Source organism: Bos grunniens, chromosome 9, assembly GCF_055505025.1.
Source record: "Bos grunniens cultivar Pamir isolate PY7600 chromosome 9, Bosgru_T2T1.0, whole genome shotgun sequence".
NCBI classification, from domain to species: Eukaryota; Metazoa; Chordata; class Mammalia; order Artiodactyla; family Bovidae; genus Bos; species Bos grunniens.
Genome location: NC_141173.1, coordinates 96,302,587 through 96,318,576, shown reverse-complemented (window position 1 = coordinate 96,318,576; position 15,990 = coordinate 96,302,587). Strand labels below are relative to the sequence as shown.

At 42.4% G+C, this 15,990-nt stretch overlaps 1 long non-coding RNA gene and 1 pseudogene across 33 annotated transcripts in view; both read right to left on the bottom strand.

Annotated features, from left to right (window-relative positions):
* The window catches only part of LOC147366418 (uncharacterized), an 81,284-nt gene that overhangs the window by 62,870 nt on the left and 2,424 nt on the right, over positions 1-15,990 (bottom strand). For 4 of the 33 annotated variants that reach the window (XR_015133398.1, XR_015133381.1, XR_015133399.1 and 1 more), the window contains exons 2-5: positions 15,399-15,483; positions 14,400-14,659; positions 12,530-12,701; positions 1,178-1,228 (exon numbers count right to left, since the gene is read on the bottom strand). This is a non-coding gene — a long non-coding RNA (uncharacterized LOC147366418). Of the gene's footprint in view, positions 1-1,177; positions 1,229-1,260; positions 2,198-2,762; positions 2,995-3,681; positions 4,875-5,360; positions 5,438-10,231; positions 10,638-12,529; positions 12,707-14,399; positions 14,660-15,223; positions 15,538-15,990 lie in introns of those variants that run through there. The other 29 variants (XR_015133409.1, XR_015133394.1, XR_015133403.1 and 26 more) reach the window with 21 other exon arrangements.
* On the bottom strand, positions 8,513-8,989 carry LOC147366419 (small ribosomal subunit protein uS8 pseudogene; annotated as a pseudogene).

Genomic DNA, 15,990 nt, shown 5'->3' with positions numbered 1-15,990 from the left:
GTTTAGATAACAAATGCTTTTTAGAAATGTAGTTTGAACTATGCAGTTCAAGCCCTTTGTATGCATAGTTAAGTATCAGAAATCATGAAAGGTGATCATTTAACTTTGCTTAGATAATCAACGCATGTGAGCTCAGGTATGAGTAAGGGCTCTTCCTTTGAATTGGGCTTCCCTTGTGGCTCAGATGGTAAAGAATCCGCCTGCAATGCAGGAGACCTGGGTTCAATCCCTGGATTGGGAAGATCCCTTGGAGAAGGGAATGGCAACACACTCCAGTATTCTTGCCTGAAAAATCCCATGGACTGAGGAGCCTGGTAGGCTACAGTCCAAAGGGTTACAAAAAGTCAGACATGACTGAGCAACCAATACTTTCTTCTTCTTTTGAATTAGCAGTTTCATTTTTCTTACCATGAAATTTTAACATTAATGTCAAACTTGGTGTAACAATCATTTAGCATATCAGCAAGTTCAAGATGACAAAATTGCCCTTTTGGGGAAGACTATCAAATTTCAGTTAAAAGGGTTCCTAGGCCCAATTCCAACCTTTGTGTGGTAGAGGCTTCCCCACACCAACTAGCAAGTCTTGTAACATCAGTTGAGTGTCCTATGACTCAACTCAATTCTGACACTATTTACCTGGAGATAACCTAGATTCCATACTTTGAGGGAAAGTCCTACAAGGCCCCTCCATCCCATGTCCTCTCCAAAGGTCACCCTTCCAGCACCTCCACATGGTCACCCACCTACAGGCTCTCTGAAGCCTCTCCTTTCCGGTTTTTATGAGGGTTCATTACACAGCCATGATTAATTATCAATAAATCATTAGCCATTGACAACTGATTTGATGTCGAGCCCTCTCTCTAATCTGGTGGTTCAAATGGTAAAGAATCTGCCTGTAATGCGGGAGACCCAGGTTCCATCCCTGGGTCAAGAAAATCCCCTGGAGAAAGGAATGGCTACCCACTCCAGTATTCTTGCCTGGCAAATTCCATGGACAGAAGAGCCTGGCGGGCTACAGTGTATGGGGTCCCAAAGAGTTGGACAAGAATGAGCACCTAACACTTTCTATTTTTCACATCCTCCTTCCAATCACCTGGCATGTTCTCCTCCCAACAAACCTCTATCCTTAGATGGGATCCAAAATTGACCTCATTAGCATAACAAAAGACACACTTACCTCTTCAACACTTGGGAAATTCCGAGGGTTTTAAGAGCTATAAGCCAGAAACTGTAGATGAAAACCAAATATGTAGAAAAATGTTATGTTGGTCATCTGAGTGTCCAAATATATTTCTCATAAATCACAATATCACACAATGAACTTCTTCTTAAGCCCAAGAAAAATGTAGGAAAAAAGTAAGAAATTACATTTAATAAAATTAAATATATTGTAATATATTAATTTAATAATAAGCAAAAAATAACAACAAACATACTAATTCTAAACAGCATTAGCTCAACACATTCTCTGCACTTTCTAATTCTTCCTAAATTCTTTGCACACTTTTTTTTAACTATTTATCTGTTTTTATTTTGGGCTGTGCTAGCTTTTCTCTAGTTGAGCTGCTGGGGCGTCTCGCTGTGGCGCCTTCTCTTGCTGTGGAGCACCGGCTCTAGAGCGCGGGCTTCCGTAGCTGCAGCCCGTGGGCTCAGTATTTGGGGCTCCCTGGGTTCTAGCGCGCAGCCTCAATAGTCGTGGCGCACGGGCTTAGCCGCTCCAACGCGTGTGGGATCTTGCCAGATCAGGGGTGGAACCCATGTCTCCTATAGGCTGATTCTTTACCACTAAGCCACCTGGGAAGCCCCCTTTACACATTTTTGATGCATCTACATAACTTAAGCAGTTTCCAAAGGACGTTTACTGGTGATCGAAAGCGTGCCCCCAAAGTTCCTCGCTCACATATCCTAATGGTATGCGGTGTAGGTCACTTGAACTTTCTATTTCGATGTATATGATTCCAATTGAGTCTGTTACAATTAGGGAAGAGAAAGGAAAACAGGGAAGCTCTTTTGAAAGTTTGAAACTTTTCACAGGTGAAACAAGACGTGACTTAACTGCTGTAGGAAAGTGTTTTGAAGTCACCAGTTGGGACAATACTAAGGCTCTGAGTTACAACAGACCAATTCTCAGGACTCTTGTTTCTCTTCTTGTTTTTCCCTCTTGTTTATTCCTAAATTCAATGCACAGCAGCATGATCTAATTGGAAGAGAAAATAATGTGGATGAAAGTCTGATCCTAGCTACACTTACTACATGAATATCATCTTGAGCAAGTGCCTGAGCATCTTTGTATCTTTGGTTCTTCATCAGGATAATAAACAATTTTATTCTTCCATAGGCCTCTTTAAAAATCAGCTGCATTGAGGTTTAATTCACATATTGTAAACTGCATCCACTCAAAAATGTTCAATTTGATCAATTTTGCCTGATATATACTCATGAAACCACCATCATCAAAATATGAAATAAATTGGTAATACTGGTATTGTCATATTTGTTCATTTTGTTTTACCAATTCTATTGAGTATGTAATAGTATCTTACTGTGGTTTTAATTTATATTTTCCATTGACTAACAGTGTTGAACATCTATTCATATGTTTACTGGCCATTTGTGAAGTACTCAATCTATGCCTATTTTTTAAAATGAGTGTTTAAGTACTAAGTTTTCAGCATACTTTATATATTTTATTGACAGATAGTCCATTTTAATACTTCTTTGTGCTTTTCATGTTCTGTTTAATAAATTTTTTCCTCTCCAAGTGTCACAAAGATCTTTTATTCTGTTATCTGCTAGTGGGGGCAGGAGGAGAAGGGGACAACAGAGGATGAGATGGCTGGATGGCATCACTGACTCGATGGACACTGAGTCTGAGTGAACTCCGGGAGCTGGTGATGGACAGGGAGGCCTGGTGTGCTGCGATTCATGGGGTCACAAAGAGTCGGACACGACTGAGTGACTGAACTGGAACTGGAAGAGTCTGCATTTATAGATCTAAATGTAAAAATATAGCTTTTGTTAATGCACTTAATTCTATGATCCATTATAAATTAATATCTGTGTATGCTGTGAGGAAAAAATCAATGTAGTTTTTTTCCCATATGGAAAGACTACTTTTTTAAAAACTTTTGATGACTAATAATAAACTAGTTGGGGGGGTGGGGGTAGGGGGAACCACACTGCACGGATGTGAGAGTTGGACCATAAAGAAGGCTGAGAACCAAACAATTGATGCTTTCAAACTGTGGTGTTGGAGAAGACTCTTGAGAGTCCCTTGGACAGCAAGGAGTTCCAACCAGTCCATCTGAAAGGAAATGAGTCCTGAATATTCACTGGAAGGACTAATGCTGAAGCTGAAGCTCCAATACTTTGGCCACCTGATGTGAAAAGCCAACTTACTGTAAAGACTCTGATGCAGAGAAAGATTGAGAGCAAAAAGAGAAGGGAGTGACGGAGGATGAGATGGTTGGATAGCATCATTGACTCAATGGACATGAGTTTGAGCACACTCTGGGAGATAGTGAAGGACAGGGAAGGCTGGCGTGCTGCAGTCCATGGGGTCACAAAGAGTCAGACAAAGCCTTAGCCACTGGACAACAACACTGGCATCAGGACCTTGGTTTGTTGTGGAAAGCTCAGCTTCTCTGTACACAGGCGTGGAATCAAATCTCAGAGACAGAGTTCTGGGTGAAGCAGGAAAGGATAGCTTTATTGCTTTGCCAGGCAAAGTGGGCACAACGGGCTCATGCCCTCAAATCATGTGTCCCAACTTGGGGAAGATAGCGAGAAGTTTTATAGTAACTTTTCAAAGAGGGCATGGTCAGCTTGTGGACATTCTTCTGATGGGTTGGTGGTGAGGTAAGTAGGAGTCAGCATCATCAACTTTCAGATCCAACTGGTCTGGGGTCTACATGCTAGTGGGCAGCTTATCATCATTAACTTCTCCCATCTGGAGGGAGTTTCCGTATTTGCAAAACAGCTCAAAGATATTGCATCTGCTGATGGAGAAATAGGACCTTGCCCCAAGCCTGCTCTTGGTTTCTCCCAGGTCTCACGTCCCCTCCCTTCATTAATTTACAACTGCATGTATCTGCCTCATCCCTGGGTTGTGAAGATCCCCTGGAGGAGAAAATGGCAGGTATCCTTGCCTGCAGAATCCCCATGGACAGAGGAGCCTGGTGGGCTACAGTCCATGGGATCACAAAGAGTCGGACATGGCCAACTGACTCACTGAATCTGCTCACTGGAACTCAGGGAAGGTCATGGAGGCTGAATGAAGGCTGTTTCCTATAATCAAAGAAAAGGGGGACACGGAAAGGCTCTGTGCCCAGGAGCCCCACAGTTTATCAAGTTTCCCCAACCAGGGATCAAACTCATGCCCCGCTGCAGTGGAAGCGCAGAGTCCTAACCACTGAATCATTCTCATATGATTTCCCATAAGCCTACTGAATCAGTAAATTTAAATATTCCATTAAACTTGGGATTCCATGAACTTTTCTGTCGTTATTCCTTCAGATATTTTCCATCTCATTCTTTTTATCCTCTTCTTCTGGAACTTCAACTATCTATATGTTAGCCTTTTTGATATTGTCCCACACATCCCTGAGGGCTCTCTGGAATGTTTGTATTCTTTCTCCATCTCCCCTTCCTCCTCTTCTCTTCCTTCCTTCTCCTCCACTTCCTTGTCTTCTCTCTTGACAACAGGCCACTTTCTCCTGGTTCTTCTTGTCTTGAATAGTCTGGGATTATAACCCGGACATTGCGAATGCTTTGCAGTCAAGACTGAGTTCTGTTGTATTCATCCCAACGTTGTTGATACTTTGTCTTAACAGGCAGTTGACTTGATTCAATTGAAACAGCAAGCTCTGTCTCACCTGTGGTGGGTGGCAGTGCAGATCTCAGTCAGGCTGTCCCTCAGGATCCTTGGGGAATTGATTCTGGAATCCCCACCTCCTCCATCAAGACCCCTGGATGCTCACAACTCTTAGTTGACCCTCCTGTTCTCGGGGTGTGACCCGCAGATAACCAGCTGTACTCCAAACCCAAGTCTGCCTTGTGCAGTGTTCAAACACAGAACCCAGGTCAGCTCTCTTCTGGGCGATCCCTCACTTTCTCACTGCTGTGACCGCCCCAGGCTCCGCCCTCTGCTTCCTTGGGCCAGAACACGGCAGACCTTCCACTGGAGTTTCAGTCCGTCACACACCCTTTCTGACCACGTCCCATCCTCCAGCCAGAGCTGATGCCGGGAAATACACACCTTCCTCTGACGTTCAACTCCCCTCTGCCTGCGTATCCCTTTGTTCACTCTCCATATCCCTTTGTTGATCTTTGTGGATTGTCTGGAGTTTATAGTTGCACTGTGCTGGGGGGTGGGTCCATTCAGTGCCCATTCCGCCACACCACTGGGCATGTGTCTTCTCCAATGTGTGTGCAACACCTAACAAAGAACTCTCAGCCTTAGGCGGGTGTTTCTGACAACCTCCCCCCGCACTCCCCAGTAGGCTTATTGAAGGGATAAGATGTCATCTTTCTGCATGTTCCATATTTAAAGTATATGGAGGCATTTACACACATAAAAATTGAGCAGCCTGTAAAAAGGCAATGCAGCCCAAACAAACATTACAAAACATATATTAATGTCTTAAGGAACCAGAAACAACTGGAGGTCCTCACCTAATGGATATGTAGGTATTGGGAAATGAGAAAAAGCGTAGCTTGGTTTCTGGCAGAATTGTAGGTGATACGACACTTGGATAGCAATGCATTCATTGCTCAGAAATATTTTCTATGGCAAGATTTAAATGTCTAAATCCTGAAAGTTACAGCGAACATCCACAGTCCTCAAAACACACTGAGATGCACACGACCTTAATGTATTCCTTCTGGGATTTTTAATTATAAAGTCAACAACTCCTTTAAAAATAGGAATTGTTTGTCTGTTCAACAAACATTCCATCAGAGCCAAGCAATAAAGCCATCTGTAAAACTGGTCTTGCCAGGTGACTCAGTGGTAAAGAATCCACCTGCCAATGCAGGAGATACAGGTTCGATCCCTGAGTTGGGAAGATGCCCTGGAGGAGGAAATGGCAACCCACTTCAGTAATCTTGCCTAGAAACTCCCAAGGACAAAGGAGCCTGATGGGCTACAGTCCATGGGGTGGGAAAGAGTCAGATACAACTGACCACGCACACACACACAGGCCACAGGCAAGGAGCCTAACCTGCTTCAGGCCGCCGTTCGCTGCATTGGGTTCTCGTGCTCATATGAGGAGCAGTCAGGAGGCTTCTTTATTTTCCCAGTGCCCAACACAGTACAGCTTTCAAAACTGGACATCTGGCCCCAAAAGAGATTCCCGCTCTCAAATGGCTAACCCAATGTTGCTAAACTTAGCAGCTCTTGCCTAAGAATTTTCACAGGTGTTCATTTGCATGCATGCAATTCCTCTTGTTACATTAGCATTTAAACAAATTGTTTGAGTCCTGTTTCGAATCTAATTTGTGAATGTTGGTATAATTCATGAATGTTTATGTCTGACTATGCAACCCCATGGTGGAGATAGTAATTTTTCAAAATGTCTGGCCATTCCCAGAAATTAAAGAGTCAGAAAATAGGCAAAATTTAAACTACCATCTGCTGGCCCCTGCTCATATTATCAAATGCCCAGGCTTTAAAAATGTCATCTTATTTAATACCCTTGCCTCTGTGGATGAAAAAACGTTGCTTGCCATATCATTCAACAAAGGATGTTGCGGCCACTAAGCCAGCAGCCACTGGAGCCACCCCCAAATATGCACCCAGAAGGCATCTAGGGTGGAGCAAAGCATGATACTGGCCTGGAGAGCTAAATTTTCAAATTGTTTAGTCCTTAAGTCTTGTCCAATACTCTTTAAGACCCCATGGACTGTAGCCTGCCAGGCTCCTCTGTCCATGGGGATTCTCCAGGCAAGAATACTGGAGTGGGTTGCCATGCCCTCCTCCAAGGGATCTTCCTGACCCAGGATTGAACCTACATCTCGTGCATCTCCTACACTGGGGGTGGGTTCATTACCTGCTGAGCCATTGGGGAAGTTCATGGTGAATATCAGCATCTATATTTTATAGATAAGAAAATTAAGTAACTTGCCAAAGAATGAAGTTGGCATTTGAACACAGATATTCTGAAGACATGCTCTTTTTCTTCATACCAGCATGGGGGTGGGGGGGGGGGAGGCGGGGGGCGGTGCGGTGAGTAGTAAATACTCTAGGTTGGACACTGGTTTTAAGTTCTTTCTGTAATAAACCTGCTATAAATAATCTGTAATAGAGCTTCACAAACCTGAAATATTTTTAGAACCACAGAGTAATTCCTGGGTTCAAATTAAAATCACATATATGTAAAAACAATTTTGTCATGCAAGTCTATTTTCCCCCTGTGTTTTGAAACTGTAAGACACCCAAGCACAGTGGGTTCAGAAGGAGCATGGTGGAGGGGCTGCCCAAGGTAAGAAATCTGGGCTCATGGGCCTTATCACAGTCTGCCAAGTTCATTTCAAAAAATGTATTTTGGTCTCAGATCCTCTGACGAAAACAACTTTTATTTTTAAGAATAGGAAGAGTGAGGGGAGTTTTGGTATCTTTTTATAGGAAATTTCCATCCACTGGCTTTAAATTGTACTTTTTATTCAAAAGCACAGCATGTTTTTATATTTAAAACATCCTAGGAAACTGAGAGCCATTTTCTCACACTCTGAGTCATGGTTTTACTCTGACTAGGTGAACAGCATCCTCAAGGTCTTACTAGACAGACCCACTGAAACCTTCCAGATCAAAAGGAAATGATCGGTAAATAGCTGCTCCAATTTTCAGTTCTTCTGTAGGAGATGGAACAGAAGCTCAATACTCAGTATTAGCATCAGATTCAATAACAACTTCTGAGAAGAACAAGGATTAATCTGAAAGCTGGGCTCTCTTAAGTCAGACCCAGGTATTGAGGGGCCTTCCATCATTTTGGAGAACAAGGATGCAAACTCACAAACACAAACTTAAAAGCAAACAAAAATATGGAGAGAAACAAATCACAAATTATAAATTTAATGTTCACATTAGATAAGTTATCATTTGAATGAAGCAGTGGTTTGACAACAAACAAAATCCCCCTCTCAAAATTACATAATATTGTGATTAACAACCTCTAGACACATTTCATTAATGTTCCTTTTTCTGCATATCCTTTTTAATCACTTTTTAATAGGATTTTGTCTACACACCCTTTTAAATTGCTTCTTCCTATAAATAAAGATTTTGTAAAATAAATAAACATTTATATAAAATAAACATTTTCTGCAGAAAGAATAAAAGTTATATCTGGGTTTTTTTTAGCTTACTTTATTAAAATGGTGTTCTCATCAACATTAATAGTTTAGAATACTTTTTTTCAGCTTCTCAACTCAGTCATGTCAAGTACATTTTTAGGGTTTTTGTCAAATTTAGAGAGATTTCGATCGTTTTTTTTTTTTTTTTTTTTTTGTCCTCTGAGGCATTTTATTTGTATGTATTACATCCCTAGAAAAAGGATCCAAGGATTTTCCCTCCTGTATGTTTTCGTCTTGCTTCTTCATGGTCTATGATGCCAGCTGAGGTTGTCAGTACAATGAAACCAAGCTGACGGGATGGGAGCAGATTATTCTGCCATTTTTCTAGATCTTTTGAGTTGCACATCAAATCTAGGGCTGATCACTCCACACTTACTTAGCCTGACTGTGAGGTTCACAACAATTTTCCCAGCCCTGTGATCATCAATGATTTCAAATTCGCCAATGTAACCATGCTTCATCATCACTGTTAGAAACCTGACGATGACTTTGGAGCACGGCCTAATAAGGACCTGGCGTTTGCCTCTCTTTTCGGCATTGTTGATACTCTTGAGAGCATCGGCCAGGACATTCATGCGCACCATTCTGGCGGCACGGAAAGATGGCGGAAAGAGGATCTCGATCGTTTCTTTCATATAGAGGCTGGAAAATCTGGAAAATCTTTCCACAGACACTTTCTGGCTCCGTATATTTCAAACCTTTTTTCTCCTCACGTACCCACATACTGTCAGCACAAGGCCCTGTAAAAAGTGTTCTTACAGGGACTTCCCTGATGGCTCAGTGGATAATACTCTGCCTGCAAATGCAGCGGACACGGGTTCAATCCCTGGTCCAGGAAGATTCCACATGCCACAGAGCAACTAAGCCTGTTCACCACAACCAGTGAGCCCACACTCTACAGCCTGCGAGCCACAACTACTGAACCCGAGTGCCTAGAGCCTGCGCTCCACAGCAAGACAAGCCCCGCAATCAAGAGTAGCCCCTCCTTGCAGCAACTAGAGAAAGCCCGTGCAAAGGGACGAAGACCCAGCATAGCCAAAACTCAAATAAACAATTTTTTTAACTGTTCTTATATGTGTTCTTATTCATCTCAAGCTGGGTGAGCAGGCATAGTGGTCAGTGGGAATTTCTCTGCAAGGCCCTAGTACCCCAGATCAGCTATCAATGGCTTATCTATTCAAGACGGTGACAGCACCCTGCATAAATACATCTCACCGAAGTAAATGCATCCATTTCCCATATCCCAACCCCCAAAGCCCCATGGCCACTCCATGGCCATCCAAGGGCAGGGTGGGTGTGGGGGTCAGAGTGGAAGGAGACAGCAGTCTTAACTGATTGCATTTTAAAATATCTTTTGCAAAGTTTTTCAAAGCCACATGACCATTTGATCCATTTTTGCCCTGATCCTTCCTAAAACCTTAGGGGGAACCTGGGTAAGTAGAGGCTCTTAGCTCAAATGGCGTTTGCTTCTCAGTAAGAGCCACCCCTCCATGTCCTAGCTTTTCACATCCTTAGTCTTTCACTATCAGGGAAAATCATTCATGGCTCTTGAATTACTTCAGTCTTGTACCTACCCCATAATCACAGTCACAGAAGTTATCAGTTAAGTTATAGAGAGTGAAGGCTGAGCTCATAAGGCACCACGTTAGGTGCTTCAGGTATGTTCATTCCTTGACACATCACAGCAACACAGAAATATTCCTCCCATGTTCAGATAAGGAAGCAGGCTGAGAATTACTAAGTAGCACAGCAGGACCCAGGGCCAGCTCCCTGAAGCCCTTACTCTTTCTACTGTAATGGCTGCTTCCTGAGGTCTCTTTTCCCTCCCATAACAAAGTGACACACACTTATGACAGAAAACATTTTCAGCACAGAGAAATAGAAGGAATTTTTTTAATTACCTATACTTGTAATGGTTTATAATTGTAAATACCTATACTGTAATTACAGTGACTGAAGCAATGAAATTAAAAGACGCTTGCTCCTTGGAAGAAAAGCTATGACCAACCTAGTCAGTGTATTAAAAAAAACAGAGACATCATTTTGCTGACAAAGGTCCACGTAGTCAAAGCTATGATTTTTCCAGTAGTCATGTATGGATGTGAGAGCTGGGTCATAAAGAAGGCTGAGTGCTGAAGAATTGATGCTTTTGAACTGTGGTGCTAGAGAAGACTCTTGAGAGTCCCTTGAACTTCAGAGAGATCGAACCCATCAATCCTAAAGGAAATCAACCACGAATATTCATTGGAAGGATTGATGCTGAAGCTGAAGCTCCAGGACTTTGGCTACATGATGCAAAGACGCAACTTATTAGAAAAGACCCTGATGCTGGGAAAGATTGAAGGCAAAAGGAGAAGACAGCGGCAGCGGATGAGATGGTTGGATAGCATCACTGACTCAATGGACATGAGTTTGAGCAAACTCTAGGAGACCATGACGGACAGGGAAGGCTGGTGGGCTGCAGTCCATGTGGTTGCAAAGAGTCGGACACAACTGAGCGACTGAACAACAATACTTGTATTACACAGATACAACCGTAGTTAAGCTTTTGGTATATTTCCATGTTTTATGGAAGTTAGACATTGAAATTATTATATTAAATAAATGTATTTCCCCCATTTTTAAAGAAACATACGTTCCTTGTCAAAAATATGAAAAATATTAAAAATTATAAACAAACTAAAACACATCTGAATTAGTTTTCTAGGACTGCTATAACAAAGTGGGCGGCTTACACACCAGGAATTGATGGTCTCCTAGCTATGGGATCTAGAAGTACAAGATCACGGTGTGACTCAGGCTGGGTCCTTCTGAGGCAGTAAGGAAGTCTCTCCTGGCTTCTCCCCTAGCTTCTGGTAGCTCCCTTGGCTTGCAGAAACACCACACCACTGTCTTTATCTTCATGGGGCTTCCTGCCTGGAGGGGTCTGTGCCTAAATTCCCCTTCTTAAAATGACACCAATCATATTGGACTAGGAGTCCACTATATTCCAATATGACATAGTTCTAATTCAACTAACTCTACCTGCAAAGACCCTATCTCCAAGGTTCTGAAGGTTAGGACTTTAACATGATTTGCAGGGGAGGGGAGAAAATTCAATCCGTAACACCGTTCCATGAGCCAAAGAAAACCAATATTAGCAGTTTGAAGTGAAGTCTCTCAGTCATGTCTGACTCTTTGCGACCCCATGGACTATAACCTACCAGGCTCCTCCATCCATGGGATTTTCCAGGCAAGAGTACTGGAGTGGGTTGCCATTTCCTTCTCCAGAGGATCTTCCTGACCCAGGGAACGAACCTGGGTCTCCCGCATTGCAGGCAGACGTCTGAGCCACCAGGGAAGCAGTTTGCTGCTGCTGCTGCTAAGTCGTGTCCGACTCTGTGTGACCCCACAGACAGCAGCCCACCAGGCTCCCCATCCCTGGGATTCTCCAGGCAAGAACACTGGAGTGGGTTGCCATTTCCTTCTCCAATGCATGAAAGTGAAAAGTGAAAGGGAAGTCGCTCAGTCGTGTCCAACTCTTCACGACCCCATGGGCTGCAGCCTACCAGGTTCCTCCATCCATGGGGTTTTCCAGGCGAGAGTACTGGAGTGGGGTGCCATCCCCTTCTCAGTTTAGCGTTTCTTTTTGACACTCCTCCTACTGCAAGTGGGATCTATGGACCCTTTCCTTGAGTCTGGGCAAGTTAGCAACTGCTTTGAGCAGTGAGCACTCAAGTCATCACAACCCAGGCACCAGACAGGAGAGTGGAAGAACTTCCAGAAGTTTCCAGCCTCTAACTGGAGACTCAGTCTTACCAACTGAGGTTCCAGGCTTCACGGGATAAACACAAACCACCCCCACTGCACCCTTTTCCAATTCCTAGCCCAAAGGATGTGGGACCCTGAGAAAATGGTTATTACTGAAGACGCTTGTCTCTGGGGGAACCGGTTACACAGCAACAGTAACTAGAAATGTTATGATTCTCAGTCCTTTTCCTGTTCCTTTATGAATATCGCTCCTGCTGAACTGAGTCACTAACTTCCTTGATGAAAAGGAAATGATAAATTGTGTATCTGCTTCTGAGATTTTCTTTAAGAAGTAGAAAAAGAGATAAGCTACATTTCTAAACATCAGCATCATATGTATATAATGAACGTGCTGGTTCCAACCATAGGTTAACAAGGGGATACTCACAAGTCCCAGATGAGATAAAGCAAAGCTTCAGGCTGCAATGGCTGCTAATACACGGTTTGCTCGTCTCGCCCAATTCAGAGTACCACAAGCCAGGCAAGCATCCGAGTTTGAAAGATGCAGAAAGCATAAGAGGCTCTTGGACGTGAAACCAATCAGTACGCTGCATTCAGATCTGTTCTGAGAAAAGGAGTGTTCAGTTCCTCTCGACATTGTATTTCAACCAGGTAAGTAGCTAAGACAATATTACCAGATGTTGGAAACCGAATCAGTTTTAAGCAGTCATCAAACTTGACATTCCTTCTGAAACAAGGGGTAAAGCATGTGGGAAGAGAAATATATTTTCTGGGAAATGGGAGTTACCTCAGGAGGAACAGTTCAGGGAAGCTTTGCAGGCCAAGTTTCACTCTCAGCCCCCAGAACTGACCAGACCACACGGAGGTCAACCAAGTAGCTACATTGTGGTCCAAAGTAAGGCTGGTCTCATGAGTCCTTCTGAATCATGGTTCCCTCATTACTGAGCTCTCATTTTGACTTCTCTTTTGTTAGTGTTTTTGTGAGTTTTTTGTTTTTTTTTTAATGAGGGACAGGATGGTCAATGGGCTTACCTGATAGCTCAGTTGGTAGAGTCCACCTGCAGTGTGGGAGACCTGGGTTTGATCCCTGGGTTGGGAAGATCCCCTGGAGAAGGGAAAGGCTACCCACTCCAGTATTCTGGCCTGGAGAATTCCATAGACTATACAGTCCATGGGGTGGCAAAGAGTTGGGCACGACTGAGTGACTTTCACTTTCATTTCTTTCAGGAATGTCTGGTGCAAGGCTGCAAATCTGAAAGTAAATGCCATTGCCTTGAAAAATAGTGGACTTTTTGAGTGTGAGGTTGTTCCCAGCATTTTCCCTGAAAACTCTAATAGATGTTGTTTAATTGTCTTCTGATCTTGAGTGTTACAGAAAAGCCTAAGGTCAGTGGGATTTTCATTTTTGCAAGGGGATTTGCTTCTTTTTGCCTGAATTGTCATAAGATCTGTCCTCTATGTCCTTGTAATGTAAAAACGTTGCCATTAGTTTTTCTTGGATTGTGGGGAACCCTCTTGATGTGTATTCAAGTACTAATACTTAACTCAGGAAACAGTTGTTAAATTAAGTCTAGTTGTTACTTCTATTGCACCATAGGAATAGCAGGCTTAGGTTGAATTATCTGCTCTGCTATATATCAATCATCTGTCTCAGCCACTCAGTTGTGACTCCATGGACCATAGCCCACCAGGCTCTTCTGTCCATGGGATTTCCCCAGTTAAGAATACTGGAGTGGCTAGCCACTCCTTTCTCCAGGGGATCCTCCCGACCCAGGTCTCCTGCATTGCAGGTTGATTCTTTACTGTCTGAGCCATCTGGGAAGCCCCAATAGGGTCAATATTTTTAATCCTTTCCTCTAGTTCTGGGAACATTTTTCAGGATGGTTCTCTAAATCACTGATGTGATACTCAACAACCTTCTCCATAATGTGGATTTGAATTGTTATTGCATCATCAATCTCCTTTGAATCACATATTTCTTAATCCCCCCTACTTCGTGTTGATTCAGGCACAGCAAGCTCTCAGAGCCTCAAGGTTCTAGGCGTTCTCTCACCTCTTGGGCTTCACACGTGGTGTTCTTCCCCCCTCATTTCATCCAGCAAACTCCTGCAAGTTCACACGACCTGATTCCCAGTGTCCTTTCACGCAGGAAGCTTGCCATGACCCCCAGCATGGGTGAAGGGTCCCTGAGCTCCTACAGCACCCGGTCCCACCCTGTTATCACACGTCTCACACAATGTTTTAAGTTTCTACCCCCCTGGTTACCGCACGAGACCCGTGAGGACAGCTGTACTCACCGTCCTTTTCTCGGCGCCCCAGCACCATCGCTGGCACTCAGAAAGCACTTTTGCCTGTAGTGTCACTCCCTTTCAGTCGTATCTAGCTGTCTTTCAAGTATTCTTTTTCTTGTGGTTTCCTGTCTTATTCATAGGTAGTGCCAGTGTTTTTAGGGATGCCGAACAGTCTCACTTCTAGAGATTCAGCTTCCTCTGACTATTCAAAGGCATAGTTCAAAGGCATATATAATCCAATTCTGAGAATATAAAGAAATACTATGCTGCAAAAAAAAAAAACAGGAAATTAACGTGATACAGATTTTGTTCAAATTTCACAAAATTTTATGCTAGTGTCCATTATTTGATTTCATGTCTTATTCAAGACTCCACATTGTATTTAATTGCATTGAGCAGCTTCAGCTGCATGCAACAAATCCTGGTAAATTCTCTTTCCATTTTTATTCTATTACATTTTCTAATCTTCCCTGTTATGGCTCCTTAGATACACCCATCACTTAAAAATGGGCATTTAATTTCCAAATACATGGGATGTTTAAAAGTATCTTTCATTTTCTTATTTTGATATCAATTTCTCATTTAAATGCTTTCTTCTCTGCAATCACCCTCTGGGTTTTTTCAGTCTCCTAACTTTATTGAGGCTTTCAATGGTTAAGTCAAAGATCTTAGTAAATGTCACATTGCACTTGAAAATATGTGTGTTATTTTCAAATATCTTTTGATATTTTCACTCTGTATAATAGGCTCCAGTTTCATCCACCTCATTAGAACTGATTCAAATGTATTCTTTTTAATAGGCTGAGTAATACTCCATTGTGTATATGTACCAGAGCTTTCTTATCCATTCATCTGCTGATGGTCATCCAAAACATTTGCTTTTTATTTTTTCTTTAATTTGAAAGTCAGTATTAGTTGACATTGGCTTTCATCAATTTGAAATTAATATTCTCATCAAAATCAAGATAATTCATAGCATCTTCTCCTTCAGCTCCATCTTCTCACCTTCTCAAGCTACAGGATGCTGTACTGTGGATGTCCTACAACCTTCATAACATCACAATGTTCCCTATTAAGTGGAGAAAGCAAGCTGGAACCAAAGAGATAAAGATCAGATGGAAAAACAGAGGGAAGTTAGGGGTGCTCACTTTGCTGTCATCCAAATCCCTGATTCCAGGGATTTTAATCAAATTTGAATCATAGCCCTTCCATCCTGTAGCACTGCCATTCCTGAAGTCACCTGAACTCCCCTTATAAACTTCAAAACATGCCCTTCTAGCCAAGCAAGAAACTGGATTCTTACCATTGCAAATGATAATCTTCACTAATACAACTGCTTAATACTGTACCTATACTGCTACAAACTTGGGCATAGGTGATTTTTATAAAAGTTGTTTTAACTCTTGTATTTACATCACACTTAACCATTTTCTAAACATCTGTTATACACATCTGTTTTGACATGTAAAAATAATTGAGTGAGATGAGTAAAGTGGCATTTACTGTTACTTTAAAATAATAATGAAAGATTTTAAAAAATCAGTAAGATGAAAAATCACTTAAATTTTGCCTGAGGTCACACAGCTAGTGAGTGTAA